The sequence below is a fragment of the Chrysochloris asiatica genome, unplaced genomic scaffold (genome assembly GCF_000296735.1).
Source record: "Chrysochloris asiatica unplaced genomic scaffold, ChrAsi1.0 scaffold00045, whole genome shotgun sequence".
NCBI lineage: Eukaryota > Metazoa > Chordata > Mammalia > Afrosoricida > Chrysochloridae > Chrysochloris > Chrysochloris asiatica.
Window position 1 is genome coordinate 11,161,054 of NW_006408563.1, and position 24,215 is coordinate 11,185,268.

The 24,215-nt window shown below is 41.6% G+C and overlaps 1 protein-coding gene and 1 pseudogene across 1 annotated transcript in view; both read right to left on the minus strand.

Annotated features, from left to right (window-relative positions):
* The window catches only part of SPATS2L (spermatogenesis associated, serine-rich 2-like), a 187,426-nt gene that overhangs the window by 113,666 nt on the left and 49,545 nt on the right, over positions 1-24,215 (minus strand). The window lies entirely within an intron of this gene.
* On the minus strand, positions 12,364-14,273 carry LOC102812389 (annotated as a pseudogene).

The window sequence follows — 24,215 nt, forward strand, 5'->3', positions numbered from 1 at the left end:
GCCAGGAGTGGTGAGCTACTACTCCATTCCTATTTACTCAACTAAGTGGAAGACCTGAGATTTGAACTCACATGAGTTTAGAGCTCTTGGCCACAAGGAGCTTTTACTGATCACTGATAGAGATGTATATACTCATTCACCAAAGCTCAGAAAGAGTCAGAGGAGGAGATGGGAAAAAAAATTAAGAGTGTGGGTGAAGGCTGGAATTGAGCTGAAGGATAAATAAGGTCTGCCCGGCTTCCAAATATCATTCCAGACATGAAGCATAACAGAGAGTGAGCGGCAGGCTTAGCCTTACTATGAAAAAGGCCTGCTGGATTGGGCAATATGAATGCTATGGGTGGTCTGTATGCTTTTTTATTCCCCCCCCCCACACACTTTTCAAGGTATCTTTTTGAGACCCACACTGTACACATTTATCTCCAAAGAAAACATGGGTTGTAGTTCTGCAATATCACTATGGACTGGTAAAGAAAAAGCATTAACGAAGTTTGGCAGACAAAAGGTGTACACTTAAGAGACCCAACTCTGGGGGAAGGTGGCTCATGTGCCAAGGGGGTAAAAAAACAAACCACCTGTTAAAGGGAACTTTCATCTCTTCAGAGCATATTGTTTTCAAAACCCTCTGTTCCAACACATTCACAATACTCCAAAGTTCAGGAAATGACAACTTTCCTCAAACATTTAGTGATTTTTCTTAACTAGTAGAGAAAGTCAGTTTCTTCCTTGAAAAGTCAGTGGCTGGATAAATGCAGCATATTCTGATCCTATTACTGTAAATATACTGGCATTTGATAAGAAAGAAATCACCAGGAACTAAGGCTGCCTGCAGGACAGACATGAAGCAGGATAAACTTTCCAGGAAGCACGTCCCGGTCTGTGCCTTTGTTCTTCCTACAGCTTCCCAACAAAATCAGCCTCGACTCACCTGCTAAGGTGTCCTGGTATCTCAAATCAGGGCTCTCTGTGCTGGTCCCTAGTGACTGACTTCCTCAATGGAGAGATGACCCCTGTTTTCCAGCTGGTGCCCTTTATCCACTTGGGTCCTCTGTGACGTAGGTGAAGCCAGAAACCTGGGCAGGTGGCAGGACCTTGGGTGTGGCTGAGTAATCAGCCCTGGGCTGCTGGCCTCAGCCACCTGAGGCTCAGGGGACTCTTCTAGAAACTGCTTTCTCTCTATTTATAAGGCTACCCAGTGCTTTTGCCTTCAGGCCACTGCTGATCACGGCCCAGTTCTCCATTATGGTTACCTGTGGGGAAGACGTAACTCTAAGGCTAGACTTGTAACCTTTATACTGACTGCCCCAGAGACGGAGAGACAGTGTAGGCTGGGACTGTCCTTGTCATTGCAAAGGTCAGTGCCTGCGTCTGGACATCCTCTAAGGGTTTCTAATCTTCCTGGTGACGACATACAGGGTATCAATCAATTAGCACACGTTCTTAGCACGAACTCTCAGACTCTGTCTCTTCCCTCCCTCTTTTAAAACCTGTTCTTGGTTCTGTATCACACTGGAAGCATCTGTTAGTTAATTTTGCACTCCATGAATAATATACTACCCCACCCAGGGGGCTATACGTTTTATTAGGGACCATGCTGTCAAACAAAGGAATGAAGCTGTCTCCATGAATGTTCAGTCTTCACCATGCAAAGTTAGTGTGGCGGAGTGTGGGGGTAGGGGTGACCATATGGAGGCAGAGTGGAGAAGACTTTCTTACCTTTCAAGCAATTAACTGGGTAGGGTAGGTAATTGCTTGAAAGGTAATTGTACAATACTGTCACTATGGTTCGGAATCAACTCAACGGCACCTAACAACAACAATCTACTGGCAAGTTAGTTCTACAGATGTTGCCTCTGTTTGCTGGTTTGAGTTTTAAAAATAACTAACGGTCATGTTCTTAGAAAAGGTTCATTTCTCTCTAGGATCCTATCTCTCTTGATTGCAACCATCAAAGTCCATGTTACTAAGTAAGCAGTCCTGGGCCAAGCTGGCCTGCACAAGCTCTGAGCCATTCCTGTGGCAGAGCTGGAGCTCAGACCCTTGACTACAACAGCACCTGTTTTCTGCTATTATTCAGATTCTGCCTCATCTCTTGTGATAGATAGAAGTGATCACAATTTACTAAGTTTGAATTCAGCTCTGTTTCTGACTAAGGTTTGGGGATGTGGGCAAATTATTCAACCTGTTTATGTCTCTCAATTCCTTATCAGTATAATAAGGATAATAATAGCAACAATCTAGTGCTGTAGAATAAGCATTGAACTGCTAACTGCAAGGTCGGTGGTTCAAACCCACCAGATGCTCCTTGGAAACCTATACAAGGTAAGTCAGAACCAACTCCACAGCACGTAGGAATCAGTTCATATTTGTATACACTACAATGTCTGGCAAACAGTGAGTGTCATAGAATGAGTTTAACTAGAAAAATACATACTAGGTCCTCTACCACCCTATTGGTAGCTTCCCACTGTCCTCATTTTTAGGTGTGAACAGCTTAATAAGCTGTGGCTGTGTATCTTAATGAGACATGGAGCTGACTGAAAACCCTGACCTTCTGCCCACAGATTGCCCTCACGTGCAGCACCCCTCACCCCTCCACACTGACACTCCCACCTCCCAGTGGCTTCTGGGAGAGCAAAGGCAACTCCAGAGAGGTGTGGGAGGAGGCTCTAAACTCAGAGGACTCAGTGTCCACAGGGTTATTCATTCCCAGGTTCTGAACCTTCAGCATGAGCAAAAGCAGTTGTAGGAAGGCAACACCTCTTCCCCACAAAAAGCCTCTGAAACCCACACTACTCACAGCTTCCTGTCTGGTGGCTAGCAGATGCTCTGAATGCTCTAGTGACCAAATTCATGGAGTGTAATTGTCTTTAGAGGATAATAGGCACTTCAAGTAAGAGTAAAGTTCAAATAAAATCTTAGAGCTAATTAAGGATTATCTAAAAATTATTAAGCCCCCTTTCACCCATTCTGATTTCATGTAATTGTATCAAGATGGATAAGAGAGAGAGAACTAATATGATTTTAATGCTTTTGAGTTTATTCTAATGCAATCACAGATAATAAAAACTCATTTTGACCATTTGATGATATGCTTAGTGTTCTAGAGGTCATATTTACTACTTGGCAAATTTTCTTTCAGTTTCTAACTGTAATCAAAAGTAGAAATTACCTGAAATATGGAAAAATTAATAAAGACTTTTAAAGTGCTCCAGATACACAAGATAGCAATAGAGTTAATGAATTGTAAAATGAGTCCCTTCCTTTAGAAAACCCTGCATCTGATAAATTCCATTTCATCTTTCTATTCTCCAAGGTACTTAGCATGATGCCTTCGACAAGGTTTGTGCTCAATAAAGACATGTGGGGAAAATGTCCTCTCACTGTATTTCTCCTATCTTGATTACAATGTGCCTCTCATCATTTACTCCTCAGCATTGAACACTTTACTGTGATCACTCTAAATGCCACCTTAAACACCAGTATTGTCAAATGCTTTTCTAGTCCATCACTTGACACGTCCTTTAATTCCCACTAAAGTGCCAACTCTGCAATGTCTTTTGGTCAACATCAGAGTCAAGTCTAATTATCAGTTCCAAAGCACTGCACAGCTTCCATATTGAACCCCATGTATCCCACTTCTTGGGAGCACAGTGGCTCCATAGGATACACACTGAACTGCAAACCAAAGTCCAGCAGTTCCAACCCACGAGCCACTCCATGGGAGAAAGATAAGGCTTTCTGCTCCTGCAAAGATTTACAGCCTCGGAAACCCTATAGATGGTTGGTATGAGTTGGAACCAGCAATTAAAATGACCACCAACAACAACAGCATCCACTTCTTTAACTAGGCAATTTCTCCAACAACCTTTCCTTATTTTATTTCTTCTCAGTGCAGAGTCTTGTATTGAGCATCACCAGGGCACTAGATTAGCTGTCTGGTTCCTCTCCATAAAGCCTACACTTCGATGCAACAACCCCCTCCCCCCCGCCCCTCACCTTTTCTATGGATTATGAGAAAGGAAAACAAAGTGTGTTTTCACCCAATGTGCCACACAGCTAACTACTAGTGCCACCATAATATATACATAGGTAGCTCCATCCAGAAATATGGATTCTTTATTGCTATTGGCTTGACTTGAAAGATTGGTAGTTTGAACCCACCTCCATGAGAAGAACACCTAGCAATCTGGTCCCAGGAGGATTAAAGCCAAGAAAAGCCTATGGAGCAGTTCTACTCTGTCACAGGGCTGTCATGAGCTGAAATAGACTCACCAGCACTTAAAACAACAACCCATAAAGAAGTATGTTATGGGATCTTTGGAAAGGCTCTCCTGGCCTGTCTTGTTTATAGCCCCAAAGTCCTGAGAACAGACGCATATCCTCTCTGCTGTGCCCTGAGTTCCAGCCTGTCCTATGGTTCAATTCACACGGGGAAGTTCAGAAAGTACCACATGATTATGATGGTCTGTAAGCTCTAGAAATATGTAGTGTAGTCTCTTTCAAATAATTTTTCTAAAGACTGAATGGATCAAAACTCTTTTTTGTACAGCAGCTCAAATACTAAACTAGTTTATCACTCAAATATAACACCATAGATCATTTCCCTTTGGAAGACTTTCTGTTCATCATCCAGTCTACTTCAAAGCAACTTTTAGGTGTAAATGTATTAGGCTTTGATTACCTGTTTGGATGAAATAAATTCATCTCATGGTCTTAATTTCATTTATACAAATTCTCAGCAGACTTATATAGGGCAAGCAATCAGCACTGTCTGTTTTTTTTTTTTTTTACTAATGTTAAAAATTTTATTATCTATATACAGAAAACATCCTTTGCATGTGTTCCCCATACACGGGGCTCTGCTTGTGTGTGCTCCTCTGGGAAATGAGACTGGAATGCCTATCACTCAGGACTGCCCATTGTGTGACGTGGGGGCACGGCACATGTCAAAATCAAGTTATGATAAAGAAGAATGACAGTAACAGATTTTTGAAAAAAGAGTCTGAAATGACTACACTCATGTGCATAAGAGGCTTCTGGAGGGTGAGATGACTTTCAGTCAGGTGGGCTTCACCAGAGAGGGCTTCAGAAAGTGTTCCTTTGCATAGCTTTGTGGCAACGCTGGTTGGGAATAGCATTTCAGGTAAGAGAAAGAGCAGAACTCTATGGCAGAAATAAGAAGCCAGAAAGAAAACCTATCTGTTTAGAGCACAAATAATCAATTAATATGTAGTGTGTGTGTGTGTGGGGGGGGGGGGGGGAGTTCTACTATGGATCTCTGACTCAACAGCACTTACAATAACAACAACTACTATGTATGTCAGCTAGAAGCAACATGCTTAGCTAGTGGTACTGCAGTGTAACTTGAAGAGTTGCCTCCTGAAAGGAGATAAGCTTAGCAGGCAGTAAGCAATCAGATGACATCAGAAGGTAGTATATGAGAAGGTGTTACTTGGGGTGGTTTCAATTATACTGTAGTTCTGACTGTTTGCATTACAATAAAAAAAGAGAGTACATTCTTGTTTCATTTTTCTTTCAGCAAATGGGACAGTTCCTTCTCATCCTCACCCCCCATCACCCAACCTCTCTCCCCATCCCACCCCACTGTTATTTTTACTTACGGGGTTCTGAATCTAAAGCCTGTCCATTTTCTGTTTTTCTTGAAATACTGAGTTAAGAACTGGATCTGATACAAGTGTATGTATATGTGTGTGTATGGGTGTATGAAAAGGAGCTCTGGTAGCGTAGTGGTTACGAATCTGGCTGCGAACCTTAAGGTCAGTGGTTTGAAACTACCAGCCGCTCTGCGGGAGAAAGATGAGGCTTTCTACTCCCGTAAGGATTTACACCCTTGGAAACCCGGTACAGGGTAGCTATGGGTCGGAACCGACTCGAAGGCACTTAACAACAACAACAACAACATGGGTGTATGAACATACTCATATTATTAAAGAGCCCCTAAATAAAAGAGAAATTAACTAGCTATGTTTAGCTTAGCTTAAGAAAGGCAATTCACAAATCATATGCAAGATTTCATTTGGTTTTACTTCTATTTGTTTTTATATACTGACAGAAGATCAACAGCCAAATTTATATACTTTACCAAACTCAGTTGTGGAAAACATAACCAGAAGCAGAAAAGGCACTCTTATTTGTTTCAATAAATGCTAGCTTTAAAAACATGAGGAAATAGTAAAGAGGGGAAATGTATTTGGAAATTAATCTACTTTGGTATCTATGTCTGAATGGCTACCAGCTGGCCTGAACTTGGTTTCAGTTTTCATTTCAGGCTTTCAAACAATGCACAGCTAGACACAATGAGACCACTTGAGATATATCATGGAAAACACCGGGTGAAGACTGAAGGAATACTACAAAGACTACAGAGCTGGCTCAGTTAGTCCAGTTATTAAAAGACTCTGAGGTCATGCTCCAAGATGGGAAAAAATAAATAAATTCAGCTATGACAAAGCATTCTCCTCCTCCTCCGAATCCCTGGATAATCATCCTCTTACTTTACAAAGACTTCTCATGTCTGATGAAACTGCCACACTTTGACAATAGCTGGCATTTATTGGGTTCATTCATCCATCCAGAACTCATTTAACAAACATGTACTGAGCACCTGCTCTGAGCCAGCCACTGTCCTAGGTGCTAGGGAGAAGGACGTGAACAAACAAAACTCCCCTTAGCCAACAGGGAGATGATTTTCTCTTTTTATGTTACTGAGTCCTAACAATGCTTCTGAAGCATAAGTATTATTATCCACCTTTTACAGACTAGGGAACTCAGATGGACAGCCAAGAGCAGGGTCGGGACTCAAATATCTGAATCTGATGCATAAGCTGGTACACAAGTCTGACGTCGTTTTGGCTTCAGGCAAATTGAGGGGCTAGTTTGAAAAACAGTTTAGTGGGGTCATGAACAATGTTCACAAGAACTAGAATCATATAGATAAAGCTGGCTTGGTAATAACAAAAAGAAAAGTCAAACAGGGAAGGAAAAGATATGGGAAGAATCTTATTTTTCTCTGTGCTTTAAATGTGCTCTCCACTTCTGAGCATGAGCAAACCACTGTCAGAACACCCTTCCCCATGCTTTTGTCACCCTACCCTTCACCTGGAATCTCTGCTAGTACCCTTCTCTTTCTTCCTGTTACATCTTCTGTCTTTAAATGGCAGAAGTGGTGAGAAGGTGGTAGGTAAGATTCCCACCACACATTATTTTTTTCAAGTAGAGGCTGACTAACCACTTAATGCAGGTCCACTCATTATTCAGGAAGGTGGGGGACCTCTGAGTCCCCTGGGACCCTAGGATCCCCAAAGGGCAGATAAAGTGATTGTTTCAGTCTTTCAGCAGGCTTTAACTCATGTTTTCCATGAGACGTCCAGAGTGGTCTCATTATGTCTTAGTCATGTGTATTCTATTTAAAAACTTGAAATGAAAAGTAAAACCCAGTTAAGTCCCACTGACACTTATAAGGCATATTCCCACAAGTCAATTATTTCCTTAGAGTTTTCTGTACCTGAGAGTCTGATATGGTTAGAAGCAAGAAGGAGTATGCCTTCACGCAGGGTCAGAAATAGCTCAAATTTGTGGTTTACTGCTTGAAGTAAAATTCAAATGAATTGTCACCAGGAAGGCACAAACAAATGCTTTCTGACTTAGATTTTTATGTTTAATTTGATTCATAACTCATTCTAACTCCCATGAAAAGTATCTCTAGGCTTCAACTTATCCCCTGTCCTGCAAGTTGGTACAGCTTCCCTACTCCACCACCTCACTGCATGTTTCACAGAGAGATGCCTAGTAATTAGCTATCCTGTTGGAACCCTAAGTTACAGGGACACAGTCTCCCCTTCTTCTGGAGCTATGAATAAATCTCCTCTCCAATAGCCCCTTTAACCAGCTATCCAGCCTCTGCTCAGACAAATTCTGCTATCAGAGGGACAGTCTCCTACACAAGACTAAGTTCTTAGCTAACACTGAATCAACTTTACATTCTTCACTTCCCATTGCTCCTAGTTCTATCATCATTGTTGTTGTTGTTGTTAAGTGCCGTCGAGTCGGGTCCGACCCATAGCGACCCTGTACAGGGTTTCCGAGGATGTAAATCCTTACGGGAGTAGAAAGCCTCATCTTTCTCCCGCGGAGCAGCTGGTAGTTTCGAACCGCTGACCTTAAGGTTCGCAGCCCGATTCGTAACCACTACGCTACCAGAGCTCATACACAACATAAATCTGACCACTATTCCCACACTATTAGATTGCTCCTAAGTATCCTTTTCTTGTTTCTAGTACAGAACCATTCATAGAATCAAAGGATATTAGAGTTGAAAAGAACTTCAGAGATCTCTAAATTACTTTGTGGAGAAGAAATTTTGTATAGTCAGACCTTCAGAATTTCATTTATATTTTAAAAAAACTTAAAAAAAATCCTCACGCCACACATTGGTCATAATGAGCTCATTCCAAACCTGTTCTTGTCAAGTCAATTCCAGAGTAGAACTGCCCCATAGTGTTTCCAAGGCTACAACCTGGTAGAGTTGTGGGATAAGCGCTGGACTGCTAGCCACAAGGTCAGCAGTTCTAACCCAACTACTCAGTGCAAAAAAGATGAGGCTGTTTGCTTTTGTAAAGATTTACAGTCTAAAAAAAAAAAAAATCCTACATAGAGTTGGAATTAACTTCATGGCAGTTCGTTTGGCTTTTTTGTATCTACAGAAACTGACCGTCACATTTTTCTCTTGTGAAATGACTGATAAAAAATAACTTTTTAGTTAGTAGACAAGTGCTTGTCAATTAAAATCAGTTAAAATGATTAAAACCACTAAGACTTCTTCATATGAACTATCATTATGTCCCATTTCTCCCATCTTTACTTTTATTTTTTTGAAACCTAAGTGAATTAGTTTAAATTTGACTCCTATGAATTTGTCTTGATCATTTGGCCATTTCCCCCCAGTCTATTAAGGTTCTTTTTTTCAATTTATTTATTTCTTTATTTTAATGTTTTATTGTGAATTATGTGATAGTTTACATGGGAGAACATTAACTTTACATTCATCCTATCGAATATCGTTTCATTGCCATGGTTACAATCCCCTGCAAGCCTGTCCACTGGTCTTCAGCACACAGCCCCTCTCCCTCTCTGGGTCTAAAGTCCCCAGCCGCTTCATCTCTCCACATCATCCTCTCTGCCTCCATCTCTGGCGTCACTGCTTCTCTGGGTAGGGTCCCGCTCTCTGCTCTTCTCCCTTGATGATCTCAGAGACCTTAGCTCCTAGACTGCAAAACTAATCTCCTCCTTTTGCTACAAAACGTCCACCTTTACATTTCCAACCCTCACAGTCAGTCCTGATAACAATTATTCACTATTCTATCACAAGAGACCCATCCGCATCTCCTTTCATCAGCTCCACCCAGACAGATTGGATACTACTCAGTGGAGATTCTACCTTCCTCCACGCCCTCTGGATCTAGGTCCCCTCTTGAAAGCTAGTAAGCCAATCACTTCTTGCCTTTGTAGCCCCACCACCACCACAAGTTATCCATCCCTGTCTACTCTGTGTATGGAGGGGATGTATTAATGTTCTTTTGAATAGCAAATCTATCAACTTTTCACTTTAGCTATATACATTTTGGCTTTGGTCGTTTACAAGTTGAAGGTTAACCTTTGTATCACTTATGTCATGAAGTAGACAGCCTGGGCTTGAATCTCAGCTCTGCTTCTTAAGAACTGTGTGACCCTGAGAAAGTTCCTTAAAATTCGTGTTCCAGTTTAGCAATCTGTAAAGTAGGGATGAAAGAGTTACCAACTGCATAGGATTTTTATGAGAATTATATAAACAGGTATGCATAAACAGCAGTGTTTGATATACAAGTGTTCAATAAATATTAGTTATTTTATTATTTTCAGCATGGCCATCATCATTCAAGTCATTGAATAAACAAGCAAAGAGAAATTTGGAACAGAAGAGACGCAGATATCAACAGATCACCCTCTGAGATTATATAGGTCTGTTCTTTAGTGCTCTTTGGGTTGGTTAGTAAACTTTGTTTTGAATCCACTTAAGCGTTCTTTTAGGCAGCTCATATTTCCTCATTCAGTTCACAACGAAATCCTGAGTGCTTGTAAACACTGCCTTGACAAGATTCATATACACCAGATCCACCGCGTTTTTAAAATTCAGCATTCCTTTTCCTTTTTGAACAGGAAAACAGCTTAATCCTGCCTGGCTTCTTCCTGTTGGTGCCTATTATCACTATTCCTGCCTTCTCTGAGTGGAAAGTTTCTGAATAAATTCTCAAAATTTGCTTTTGTCAATTTGCAGGCTTCTCAGTTCTCTGGAATTTCCCCAAGATGCCTGCCTGCAGTTGGATGGGCACAGCCGTGAGTGAGTGTTCTCAGGCCTGTGAGGCGGCCAGCGTCAGGAGACACCAGGCCATGATGAAATGCTAACTTCCTAATATTGCCACTGTGCAACTCAATTCCCTCACACTTACAGCAAAAATCAATAACAACAAACAAATAAAGCAAAACAACAACAAAAAAGTTAAACCAAATTCCTCACCATGGAGTTGGGAACAACCAAATAAGAAATCACTGTCCTTGATCAAAAGACAAGACTAAGAAGACACGAGTAGTTCTGGACTTTTCTCATCTGAAGGCCTATCCCTTCCTTATTCTGCAATACAAAATTCTGATATAAAAATTGACAAAAGTAATATTTCAGTCTTGACAGAAATGATAACTATGTTGTTATAAGAAATGGGAACACCTCACTTAGGATCACAAGCATTCTAGTTTTCTCTAGTTCATTTTGTCACCTTCCCTTTCTGTAAGATTATTCCTTGCCAGCTTTTAAAATCTCTTTTGTTGTTTTCAGAATTTTTTACATACTTTCAGCTCCCTCAGGACTCTAAGCTTCCTGATACTATTCTAATGGGATTACCTTCCCCTTCAGTGTTTGTTCCTGGTTATTGCCTCTCCTTGCATTCTTCTTTAAATGGTCTTTTATATTTCCTTTAATTCAAGCATGCTCTTTGGAGCCACAGCCATCTCCTCTTTCTCATTTTCTAGACTTTTCACATCTTTAATTCCAATCATTCATACAACTGGGGAAATGCTAGATTTGGAGTGTGAATGTGTGTAGTATCACTTGATAATTTGAGAAAATATTCAGGATTATAAGACCTTTTTTTTTTGTTTTTTTTTTTTAACTTTTTATTGTGAATCGAGTGAAAGTTTACAGAGCAGATCATCAGTTTGGCATTCAATAGATCAAATATTTTGTTTCATCTCAATGATCACAATCCCCTCCATGCAACAACAGTTATCCCACTGCCTCCTTGGGGTTTCTAGTTCTACTTCACCCACCTTTCCAGCCCTTCTCAACTTTGGCTAAGTGTTTTGATCATGAGTGATTGACCATTCCTGGTGAATGTACCTTAACAGTGTTGTTCCCTCTGGATACCTATCTACTGCTTGGCTGAAATTCATTCACTTACTCATACTTCTTTAAATATATATATTTACTGGGTACCAACATCCTAGGAAGTCCTGGTGAGGCTCTGTGGGTTAATGCGCTGGACTGCAAAGTTGGTTTGAACTTGAAGGTAGGCAGTACAAGCTTACCAGTTGCTCCTCGGAAACTCTACATAGTATTGCTATGAGTCGGAACTGAATCGACGACACTTAGCAACAATAACAACAACAACAGCATCTTAGGGGCTGGGAATACAGATATGAACATGATAGAAGCAGCCCTGACCTCTTTTGGTGTGGAACACTTATTTGTTTTTTCCAGGAAACAATAAAAGTTGAGGTCAGTGGGAAATAATTTTAATCAAAGAATTGTATATTTTCTTCCTACAAGCCTGCTTTGTAATAGGAAATGACATTGCGATCCATTTCACTACAAGTGAAATATTACAAAATATTTACAAGAAAATATTAAAAATAACTCAAACACAATAGCCAAAATGGGGCGAGATAAATGGGTTTCTCAGAAATTTCTACTCCAGTGCCCACAGCACACAAGAGAGTCGAAACAAATAAGTAACTAAGATTTCCCTGATCACGTTTCAAAAAAAACTGGAGAAGGGAAAGAAACAGGATGAAACTGGTATGAAAGGGAATGGAGGTTAGCAGCACTGTTTTAATAACACATGTATTTTTAATGAAACATCCTCTCTTATGTGCCTTAAATTCTGGCCAAGACTAAGCTTTAGGATATTCCTGCACTGGAATTAGAAAATACCCTGACAGTGGAAGTCACTCATTCACGTAGGTTTAATGACAGCCTCTTTCTCCATGTACCACTGATATGAGCAGAAGCCTTTTCTGGATCAAAAGCTGTCACAGTAGCCCTTCCATCTCTTTCATGAATGCTTCCTACACATCACCCGTAGTTTGTACTGAAACAGGAACAGAGGGACTGGATTTGGGCGCTGCTTTGGCAAGAGGCGCGGCAGAATCATCCTCTGACTTCCTTTAGGCAGTAGCAGTAGCCCCTTTATTCTCCCCACGTACTCTCCGTGCAGTGGGCACAAATTGAGTAATCTCTGTTTGGGGATTAGTGATCTATGGCGTGGCACTGATGGTTACTGTGGCTTTCTCCTCAATGGTGGCTGCACTTGTATCATCCGCCTTGGGTTGCTGAATCAAGTTGGGTGGGGCACTTAAAGCCCCAGAGTTTGGCAAGGGAGCTGGTGGGGAAAGTCCAGGTGGAGCAGGTCCAAGTGGAGGCACCAAAGGTGGGCACATCAAGTCAGGACGAGGTGGAGGGATACCTTGGAGGTGCAGGAGGAGGTAGCCTTGGAGAAGGGCCCTGGGGAGGAGGGCCAGGAGGCAGACCTGGAGGAGGGCCTGGAGGGGGACCTGGGGGCCAGCCCAGAGGTGGTCCTGGAGGTAAAAGTCGGAGTAAGGCCCACGGAGTCCTAGCATTCCAGGTGGCCTCAGGAATGGAGGAGCTCCTGGCGGTGGTCCAGGAGGAAGGCCGGTAGGTGGTCCAGGTGGCCTTAAAGGTGGAGCAGGTGGTGGTCCATGTGGTGGTGGTCCTGGCATGGAAGGTGCCTGTATCTGAGGAGGAGAAACAGACTGTGGAGGAGCCTGCTCCTGTGAAGAACCAGTAGATGTGCCATCAGAAAGCGATTCCTCTTTATGTTGCTTTTGTATTGTTTTTCTGCTTCAGAATCATCAGAATCATCTTGTTCTGACAATTTTTCTACTGCTCGTCCCTCCTCAGGGATTTCCTGGCCTGCCATTCGAAGCACCATGGCTTGAAGAGGGGTCAGCTCCTTCATGTTCTTCTTTTTCTTCCTTGATTTTCCAGGCATATCTGCAAATCACACACTCAGACCAGACTTGCTTTCTTCACTGTTGTGGCTTTCATTATCATCATGGTGCACGAAATCATCCCCCTCTCTCTCTCCATCTGATCTGCCAGTATCGCTGTCATCAGTGTTGTCATCATGCTTATCTTGATCCATGTCCTCAGGATAGCCATCATCTTCACTGGTGCTAGAGACATCATCATCATGGCTTCACTGAGCAGGTTCAGGACTATATAAACATATCTTCATCTCGCCTATGAGGGGGAAGATCTAGGGCAAAGCCCACTTTACGGCCATACATCTGTAAGACTTGAAGAGGAGGTGGATTAGGGGAGGACCAGGAGGCTTTCTACCAGGGGGCAAATGGAGAACACCATGTGCAAGAAGAGGAAGTATAGAAACTGCCCGAGTCGGTGGTCCACAGACTGAAGTCTTCTTAAGGATGGAGGGTGGCTGAGCACCAAGAAGTGGAATGTCCTGGATCAAGATGTTGGAAGGAGCATGGGGCATATCTGGCAAAGGAATACTCTCAACTTCCACATGCTGAGCATTCTTAACAGCATCAATTTACTGGCTAAGTTGAGCCCTCTTCTGTTCATAGTCTACTTCGAGCTTTCTCAATTCTTTGTAAATATCTGGATTCTCTTTTTCATAGAGTCGTAGAATACATTCAAAGGTTTCCCGCAGGTTTTTACGCTTGTCTTTCAGAATCTTTTCATTTAACTGTGGCTGTTGCACTGGATTAAACTTCATTTCATCTAATTTCTCCATGTAATGAATAATCTGTTTGGGATCCTTCATCTTTAAAACGGAACTAAAAATGGAAGACATCATACGTTGTCTTTTGTTCTTTTTGAATTCTCTTTTTTGGGCTTGGTCTGTGGTGTTCATAAATTTTCCACTCTTGGTGGATGATGTAAATCTCCGTCCCATGATGGCAATCTGTATGGTTTACTTGTTATTAAAAAAAGAAAACAATACACTTCTGCTGAGCTCCCAGTACTGAGAGGAGGGGGCAGGGGCGAGTCCTAGTTTCTTTTGCTTTGTAGGGACCTTCACCCCTGCCCCTCTGTCAGCCACCCAGCCACTGCCATCTTGAAATCTTGTGTCCCTCAGCCTTATGTCACTCCAGCCCTGCCCTCTTGAAGTTTAGCATTTCACATTAAACAGAGATGAATACAAAGGTCATTACAATCTAACATGATGCTAGATTAATAGGGGTGTTTGAGGAGTTTAGGGAGTACATAGCAAGGATCCTAATCCAAATGTAAGGATTAAGTTTCTTTCTCTTTTAGAGTTCTGAAACATTAAAAAATTTCCTCCTGAAGTCTACAGTCCATGTCTGGTTGCATCCATCATTTGCTCCTTGGTGATCACAAAAGCTAAAATGTCATGATCACCATCGTTCAAGGACCTGGCCCACAGCAGACAATCAGTAAATATTTACTGAGGAATGGATAAAGGTTCTTTCCACTTCACTTTCAACACCCAATCTCTTCTTGGTTAAAATTAGATGCAAAACAGCAGTTCCCTTCATTTCCTGTACCCACCCAGAGATGGAAATGTCAGTCAGTCAAATTGGTATCCCAGGCCCTGTTTTCATTTAAATATGAATAAGACTTCTAGCAGATGCTCAAATAACTGAAGTCTCTTATCATGCCTATTTATTTCCTCTGTCACTTTTGCACCCCATTATCAGGAGTAAATTATGCCAATCCTTGATACAGCTGTTTGAAAGTTATTTATTCACTCAAAATTATTTATTGAGTCTCTAGTACCTGGAGTCCTGGTGTGGCGTAACAGGATAAACACTCTACCTCAAGGTCAGATTGAACCACATGGTCAGTAGTTCAAACTCGCCAGCTGCTCCTTGGAAACCCTACATAGGGTCACTATGAGCTGGAACCCACTCGGTGACACTTTACAGTAACAACTAAGTGCAAAGAGAATTGTTCTGCGCATTGCCCAGCATTGTTTTTCTTCCTCCTTATAACTTTATTAAATGCCTTCCCTGTGTGCCCTCCCTTACGCTTTTTACCTCCTATAAAGTTAGCACTTAACAACTACATAAAGTCTGAAGATATCCCTGGTGATGCAAATGGCTAACAGGCTTAGCTGCTACAAAAAGGTTGGAGGTTCTAGTCACCCAAAGGCACCCTGGAGGAAAGCCCTGACAATCTACTTCCAAAAACTTCAGTCATTGAAAATCCTGTGGGGCACAGTTGTACATTAACACACATAGGACATCAGGAGTTCACTGCAGTTGATGGTGGGTAACTGGTTTGTTTTCTGGTTTAGAAGGTCGATCTGGATTCCCATTCCTTAGGAACATACAGTACAGTAGTTCAGTAAAACGAGCTCCTTTTCCTTTCAGTTCTCCTCTGCCACATATTCTGCCTTTGACCATTCTGCCATTTACTGCAGATCAGTTCAAAGTCTTTTTCATCTTTTGGTAATGAAAACTTTCTTATTTTCCTAAATACTATTTGGAATACCAAGTATAGTAACTAATTATAACAATTTTTAAGAAACCAAACCTATAAGAATGCATTCTTTTAAAAATACATTCCTTACCATCCACCAATTAAGAATCATTAATCTGAATGATGGAAATGAATAACATTTTAAAAGAATATATCCAAATTTAATTATTCAGTTAGTCAATCTGACCTCTAGCTTTTAGTGTTTCCATTTTCATTTATGCACACCTTTACCCAGAAGTATGGTGGCTCTGTAGGGTAAAGATTGGACTGCAGTTTGAGCCCAACCAACTTCTCCATGGGAGAAAGGTGAAGCTTTATGGTCTGGGAAACCCTCTTTGTTGCTGTTGTTAAGTGCCATCGAGTCAGCGTCAATCCATGGTGACCCCGTATAGGGTTTCTAATCTACAGGGTCACTATGTGAGCCGGAACTGACTCAATGACAATTAACAACAAAACATACGCAGAGTGGGATTAAGCAAGGTAAGCATGTGCTTAGGGCATCATGTTGTCCAAAGCAAAGACCCATGGATGCCAAGCCTACAGGACACACGGGAGCTGGCAGGGCTCCTCACTTCAGTGTAAGAGCATGTGCTGGCAGGGTCATGAGGGAGCCCCTGCACACGGGTGCTTGGGTTATCCAGCCCCTACCACTTCAGGACCTTGGCTGACATCTGTCTCCTATGGTTCCCGTCCTGTGCTTTGAAACTCATGAGCTCAGTGGGTTTCATAGGAGTATTCTATTTATTTTTAATAAACAAAAGGTGGGGATGGGTTGTTGAGTCTTAACTCTTGCTTCATTCACTAAATTGCAACTGGATCCAACAAGAGCAGTTACTGGGCAAGGCTGGATTATTATAGTCACATTTAAAAAGAAGTTGCATCATGGATAGCTAACACACACACAAACACATGTAAAAGGGGTTTCAAAAATTATGTGGAAAATGTCTGACTGATGACTACAAGAACAAGTAAGTTGCTTGCCCAGGAGACATCAAGGCAAGTGGTCGGGTCTCCTCAGGGCAAACCCCCTTCCAAGACTAAGACTCAATAGGACTATACGCTCTGATTGGTGACCCAAGAACAGAAATGAAGCTGTGAGCTAAGCCCTACAATGTTCAATAGACTCTTGTGAACCCGGGTGGAGACCTGGTTGGCCAGCAGTGTGGCAAGACCTGGGGACTCTTGGGCTCAGAGTCAGTGACATAGCCACAGAGGACTAAAGTGGAGAATGAAGCATCCAGCTGATAAGAAGAGAGGGCATATGCATAAGAACTCCCACACTTGCAGATAATACCCACTTGACCTGGCTTCAATGACTGGATGATCAGAGCTCAACTAGAAGAAGAAAGAAGAGGAAAAAAAGGGTAATCTGATACAATTTGATGAACTTGACCTACACTAATGGATGCAGTAGCTCAAAAGAGGGAACAAATCCTTACAGTGAGGATCATTCCCACCCCTTCCATACACAGAGTAGACAGGGATGGGCAACTTGGACATTGGCTACCCAAAATGGGGGGGAGGGTGCTACAAAGGCAAGAAGTGACTGGCTTACAAGCTTTCTAGAGGGAACCTAGATCCAGATGGCGTGGAGGAAGGTACAATCTCCACTGAGTAGTATTCAATCTGTCTAGGTGGGGCTGATGAAAGGAAATGCGGATAGGTCTCTTGTGATACAATAGTGAATAATTGTTACTAGGACTGATTGCGAGGGTTAGAAATGTAAAGGTAGACATTTTGTAGCAAAAGGAGGGGAGTGATTTAACTTTGCAGTCTAGGAGCAGAGGTCACTGGGACCATCAAGGGAGAAGAGCAGAGAGCAGGACCCTACCCAGAGAAGCAGTGATGCCAGAGATGGAGGCAGAGATGATGATGTGGAGAGATGGAGCAGCTGGAGACTTTAGACCCAGAGAGGGAGAGGGGCTATGTGCTGATGACCAGGGGGCAGACTTGCAGGGTATACCCTTTGGTAGGTTGATGATGCATGGGGATGAAACAATATGTGATAGGATGAATGTAAAGTTAATGTTCTCCCATGTAAACGATCACATAATTCACAATAAAACAGTAAAATAAAAAAAAATAAAAAATAAAAAAGATTGAATACAGCCAGCCAGGAAAGAAAGAGCTGTAAATTCACTAATGAACAATTTAGAAATTCTCGTTCCCAAAGCAACTGCTTGCAAACAGCTAAAAATTGATTGGGAAATAAAAATATATTTATGCTTTCATGTAAAAAAAAATTAAATTGAAAATGGAATGGAATGATAATGGAATACTTCCAAGAATATTTTGAGTCCCCTCTTGTATATGAGTCCTGGTGTAGCGCTGTGGGTTAATGTGCCAGACTGCAAAGCCATTTGAACTGCAAGGTCGGTGGTTTAAGCTCACCAGCTGCTCCTTGGAAACCCTATACTGGATTTCTATGTGTCGGAACCGACTCAACGGCACTTCACAACAACAACAACTTGTATCTATGACTCACATGCCCCATTCCACTAAGAATAGGAGGGGGCACCACTGATTATCAGTGTTTAGGGTCCTCACATACTTAATCTGACCCTAAACGCTGATGCTTATAGACCACGTGGGAACCCTGGTGGTACTGTGGTTAAGTGCTTAACTGCAAACCAAAAGGTTGTCAGTTTGAACTCAAAAGTCACTCTGTGGAAGAAAGATGTAGCGGTCTGCTTACGTACAGATTTTGCTATTCTTATGTGCCATTGAGTCGATTTGCACTCATCAACCTTGTACAGGGTTACCAGGTTGCAGCTGGAAGGTTTGATTCACTCACCTTGTGGTTTCGCAGCCCAGTGCATATCCTACAGTACCACACCAGGAGTCTGTAAAGATCTGTTGTTGTTAAGTGCCATTGAGTCGGTTCCGACCCATAGCAACCCTGTATAGGGTTTCCAAGGAGCAGCTGGTGAGCTTAAACTGCCGACCTTGCAGTTCAAACGGCTTTGCAGTCTGGTGCATTAACCCACAGCGATTTACAGCCTTGGAAATCCTATGGGTGATTCTCCTCTGTCTTATAGAGTCATTATGCATTGGAACTGACCCAACCGTAATGGGTTTATCCTCCACATTAGCAATTTCTGGGTGGCAATCTGGTTTTCAATCAGCTTCTAACTTAAAGATTGGAGGTTCAAGCCTACCCAGTGGAATAAAGACATAGTGGTCTGCTTCTTTAATGATTACAGTAAAAAACAAAAAACAAAAAAAGTTGAAAAACCCATAGAGCATTTCAACTCTGCAACACACTGGGTTACCACATGTCATAATCAACTCAACAGTAACAGGTTAGTATACCCCATTAGAGAATAAAAATTATAGTTCACTTCCAATATTAGGACATACAAATGTGGACATATATTTTCTTAATCTCTTTAACGCACTTAAATATTTTTACAAAGTAACATGAATAATCTATAATCAAATTCAAAAGCTACCAAAACAAACCAATTTTATTTCTCATGTAAAATAAAGATGTTCTCTTGCTTTCTTAAATAATATAGCATTTTATCAAATGATTTTCAGTGGCTCTGATTTGAGCTCAGAATAGCTTGCCAACTGAGGAATTACAAATGCATTTGTCTGCTGTTTTCCTGATGTTCTGCTAGCTGATTATGCTTTGTCCATGTGGGATCATGGCCGCATGACCTGGAAATTGACTTTGCTTAGTCAGGAGTTCAAGAATCACAGAGACTGTTAAACAAGCAACACAGCATGTAAGAAATGGCAAGAGAAGAATCCCTGGTGGCACAAGTAGTTAAGCGCCCAATTGCGAACTGAAAGGTTGGTGGTTTGAACCCACCAGTCACTCCATGGGAGAAAGATGAGGCAGTCTGCTCTGGTTAAGTTGTTCAGCTTTTGGAAACCCTATGGAGAAGCTCTCCTTGGTTCTATGGGGTTGCAATGAGTTGAAATTAAATTGATGGCTGTTGTAGTTGTGAAGTGCCGTCGAGTTGGTTCCGACTCATAGCAACCCTGTATAGGATTTCTGAGGAGCGGCTGGTGAGCTTGAACTGCCAACCTTGCAGTTCAAATTGACCTTTCAGTCCAGTGCAGTAACCCACAGTGGCACACCAGGACTTGATGGCAGTGCGTTCATACAAAATGAAATATCTGCACATGCTCAGTTTACTTGAAGAAAGTAGCTCAGACATCGTGAGATACTGATTCCTATGGAGTGTACACAGTTGTTGTTGTTAAGTGCTGTCAAATCGTTCCAACTCATAGTGACCCTGTATAGATTTCCCAGGAGTGGCTGGTGGCCTTGCAATTCAAGCCGACCTTGTGGCTCAAACCAACCTTGCGGTCCAGTGCTTATCCTACAGCGCCACACCAGGACTCCGTAGATGTAGATGGTAGCAAACCTCAAAATGTATAATTCACAAATACAATCTTGTACAAGGGGGCTTCCAAAAAATTGTGGGAAAAATCCATTACTTTTTAATTCCATGAATTTTTTTGAAGCCCCCTTATAGTTTGACATAGATTCCCCCACCTTAGAGTTAACCGATCAGACACCAAATGGGAACTACTGTCATCATTGCATTTGACATTCACACTTTTACTGCTGACATGTCAGTTATTTGCTTTTTTACCCTTTATTTTATGACAAATATTTCACATCTTTAATATATTATATCTATTGCCAACTGAAGTTCATGGATAATCACCAAAGTTTACAGATTCTTTTTTTATTTGATATTGTTGTTCTTGTCTAATAGTTTATTTAATTATCCTCACTTGAAACTCTCAGTAAAGCAAAAGGATTTTGCTAAAAGAATTTGCAAAATAATTTTATTAACTCCCCCTAGGTAAAAACAGACAGATGTAAGAATAAAAAGGGTGACAAAAGCAGAATTTATTATTTTCTTAGGCTCAAAAGTCTCCTTTTGTGGGTGTCAAACAGCCTAAATAAAAAAGGTATCCTGCAGTTTAAACAAACCCTTGTGTGAAGGGCAGAAATATCAACACAAAAACAGGCAGGAATCTGTTGATCATTAATGCATATGAGGAATGGAGTGGAATCATTGATCCATGTTCCAAAAAATGAAGTCCATGGCAATGCTTCCAATTTATTCTATGTAAGAAGTGATCAAAGGTCTGTGGTTCTCGGAAGGATGAGTTCCAAGAGAATCCCAATATGTTTATGTTTGAAAGGAACTTCGTATCTTCTCAACTAAATCTTTTTTAAAATGAGGAAATTGAGGGCCCAAGAGTGTAAATAAAACCAACCTACTACCATTAAGTTCATTCCGACTCATAGCGACCCTATATGGGGTTTCTGAGACTATAACTCGACAGGAGCAGACAGTCTCATCTTCCTCCCACAGAGAGGTTCGCAGGTTTGAACTGCCAACCTTACAGTTAGCAGTTAAATGCCTAACCCACAGCACCACCAAGTCTCCTTAAGAGTGTAAAGAACTTGCCAAAAGTAGTAACCAGAAAGGGGTGGGGCCAGGACTTGGACAGAGGCCTTACATTCTTCATTTATTCATTTAAGAAAATTTTATTGTGGGCTCCTATAAATCTAGACTAGTAGCAGGTACCAAGAAAAACAAAAGTCAACAGAATACAAATCTTAGTTTCAAGGAATGAACTATGAGGGTTACCCACAAGTAAATTCAAGAAAGTTGTTATAGGTAAAGTTCAAGGTTTTATTACAGCATTTTGTTTCCGGTTGGGGTCTAGGGGAAATAACCAACAGGAACATTTCTGGGTGGAAGTTACATCAAGATGGGCTCTGAAATAGCCAGGTGAGTGTAGTGAAGAGTGAAGACAAGAGTAAGAAAAACTCTATTTGAGGGAATAGCATACACTGAAGTCCAGAGGAAAAGATATTCAGCCCTGACTGGGGTGTTGGGTATTCCTAAAACAGACTGTGACAGAAAAAGGATAAAGCTAGAGAGGTCTGTAAGGTAAGGGAACCTCAACTTAGCCAGAGGGAAGCAAGAAGTTCCTGCCATCCAAGCAGGGAAGTAAAATGTTCTCATGCTGGAGTGTGGCAGATAAGATTGGCGTAGAGGGCAGGAGAAGTGTGTGATCCCTGAATACTGGAAAAACTGTCCTGGTCCTTAGGAAGAAATGTCCAAAGAATAGAAGATGCGAGCTTTCTGTTTATGCTGTCCGATCATCTCTGGATTCACAAAAAAGTCCAATGGATAGATCTTTAGGACCGAATTCCAGGCTCTGAGAGGTGGCCTTAGCCAGCAGCTCCAACATCATTCACGTTGGTGTCCCAGCCAAACCAGTACTGTTGTTGTTGTTAAGTGCCATTGGTTCCGACTCATAGCAACCTTGTATAGGGTTTCCAGCGAGCAGCTGGTGAATGTGAGCCGCTAGCCTTGCGGTTCACACAGACCATGTGGTCCAGTGCATTATCCCACAGTGCCCCACTGGGATTCCAGCATAGCAGTCACTTTTCTAAGCCTCCATTTTCTTAGCTACAAGGGGGGAAATAAAATCTATTATTTCATAGTCATATTATGAGGAAAACCTTCCTTCCTCATCAGGAAATGGGAGTAATAGCTATTTCATAGTAATGTTGTAAGATTAAAATGATAACATACGTAAACGCACATCTTGTTTTTAGCATTTGGGTAGTAAGAATGCAATTCTGGTGGTTTCTTTTCCTGTGAAAATGCAAAAGCTGTTCTCTGTGAATCTAAATTGACTCAATAAAGACCATGTGGCCTTCACTTCATTTACAACAGGCTCTGTCCATCTGACCCAACTGACCTGAAGCACATTGGTGAATGTTACAGTGTGAAGAGTCTTATTTTCAGATTTTCTTGTCACTAAACAAAACAAAAACAACAGAACTTCTCTTAAGTTAAAAAAAAAAGGGGGAAAGAAAACAATACACTGAGTTAATTACTTCCAGCACGGTTAGGCCTCTCTGGAATAGCAGTCTCTAGGGCTCCCCACCCATCCTCTCTCTCTTGGGAACTTCCCAATTGGCCCTTCCCTCCTTTCTGCTACTGTTGGGAATTTCCCTCCTCCATTGAAGAAGTCTTAGTGTGGTGTTGTGAGATGAAGCACTGGACTACAAAGTCGGTTTGAACCATAAGGTCAACAGCTCAAAATCACTAGCCACTCCTCGGACGCCCTATACAGGCTCACTAGGAGTGTACAGCACTTAACAACATCAACATTCCTCAACAAGGAGTCCTCTTTCATGTAACACTGTAGGATAACAATTGGACGGCTAGTCGCAAGGTCAGTGGTTCAAACCCACCAATTGCTCCTGGGTAAAGCTATACAGGGTTGCTATGCATCAACTGACTTGATGGCACTTAACAACAACAACAACAACTACTACTACTACTCAACAGATCCCCATATCAAGACTTCAGGCATTTCTTCAGTTAGGAAAAAAAACAAAACAAAGAAGGGGAGAATTGCTTTGGGGAAGGACCTAAGAGTTGGTGGTACTGAAGAGTCACTTACAGAAATTTCCATTAACTTGGGAAAAAGTGACATGAAAACATCTTCTGAAGGCTGAAATTTAAAGTCAATGCAATTTAAAGTTAATGAGGAAAGATCTGCAAAGTCGCTTTCAACTGACAGAGCCAGCCTTAAACTTGACTATTGTCACCGACACAAAGAAGTCCATCAACAAAATGAACATAAAAATACTTTACTCTGAGCACAAACCTTGTCCACAGAAACACTGTGAAGTTCACAATGTATCATGTTCCCTATGCTAAGTGTTTTTCACAAATTATTTTATTTATATTTACAACAAATTGGTGAAATCAATCATTCTAGTCTCCTCAATGAACAGGAAAGAAAACAGAGTGTCTTCTATTATTATAACAAACCGGTACAAACGTGGTAGCTTAAAACAACACAAATTTATTATTTTACAGGGCAGATCTCAGGAGGCTAAAATCAAGGTGTTGGCAGAGCTGCGTTCTTTCACAGAGGCTCTAGAAGAGAATCCATTTCTATGTTTTTCTGGCTTCTAGAGGCCACGCACATTTCTGGACTTACAGCCTCTTTGTCCATCTTCAAGGCCAGCAACCTAACATCTCTCTGGTCATTCTTCCATGGTCACATCTCCCTCTGACCTCAACCAGGAAGGTTCTCTCTTTAAAGCACTCGTGATTAGGTTGGGTCTACCTGAATAATACAGGATAATTTCTCAATCTCAAGGTAACACATTCACAGGTCCTCAGTAAGCATTCACAGGTCCTCGGTATATGAGCACACAGACATCAGGGAGAGACCACTCTTCTTTCTACCACAATGAGTTTTAGAGAGGTTCAAGGACCTGACGCCAGTAAGCATTCAAATTATGTTAACTCTTCCTTTTGCTGAGTTTGCAATTCATCTAGCAGCCTTCTTGGTGGATTTAAGAAAGATTTGCCCAAGGCTG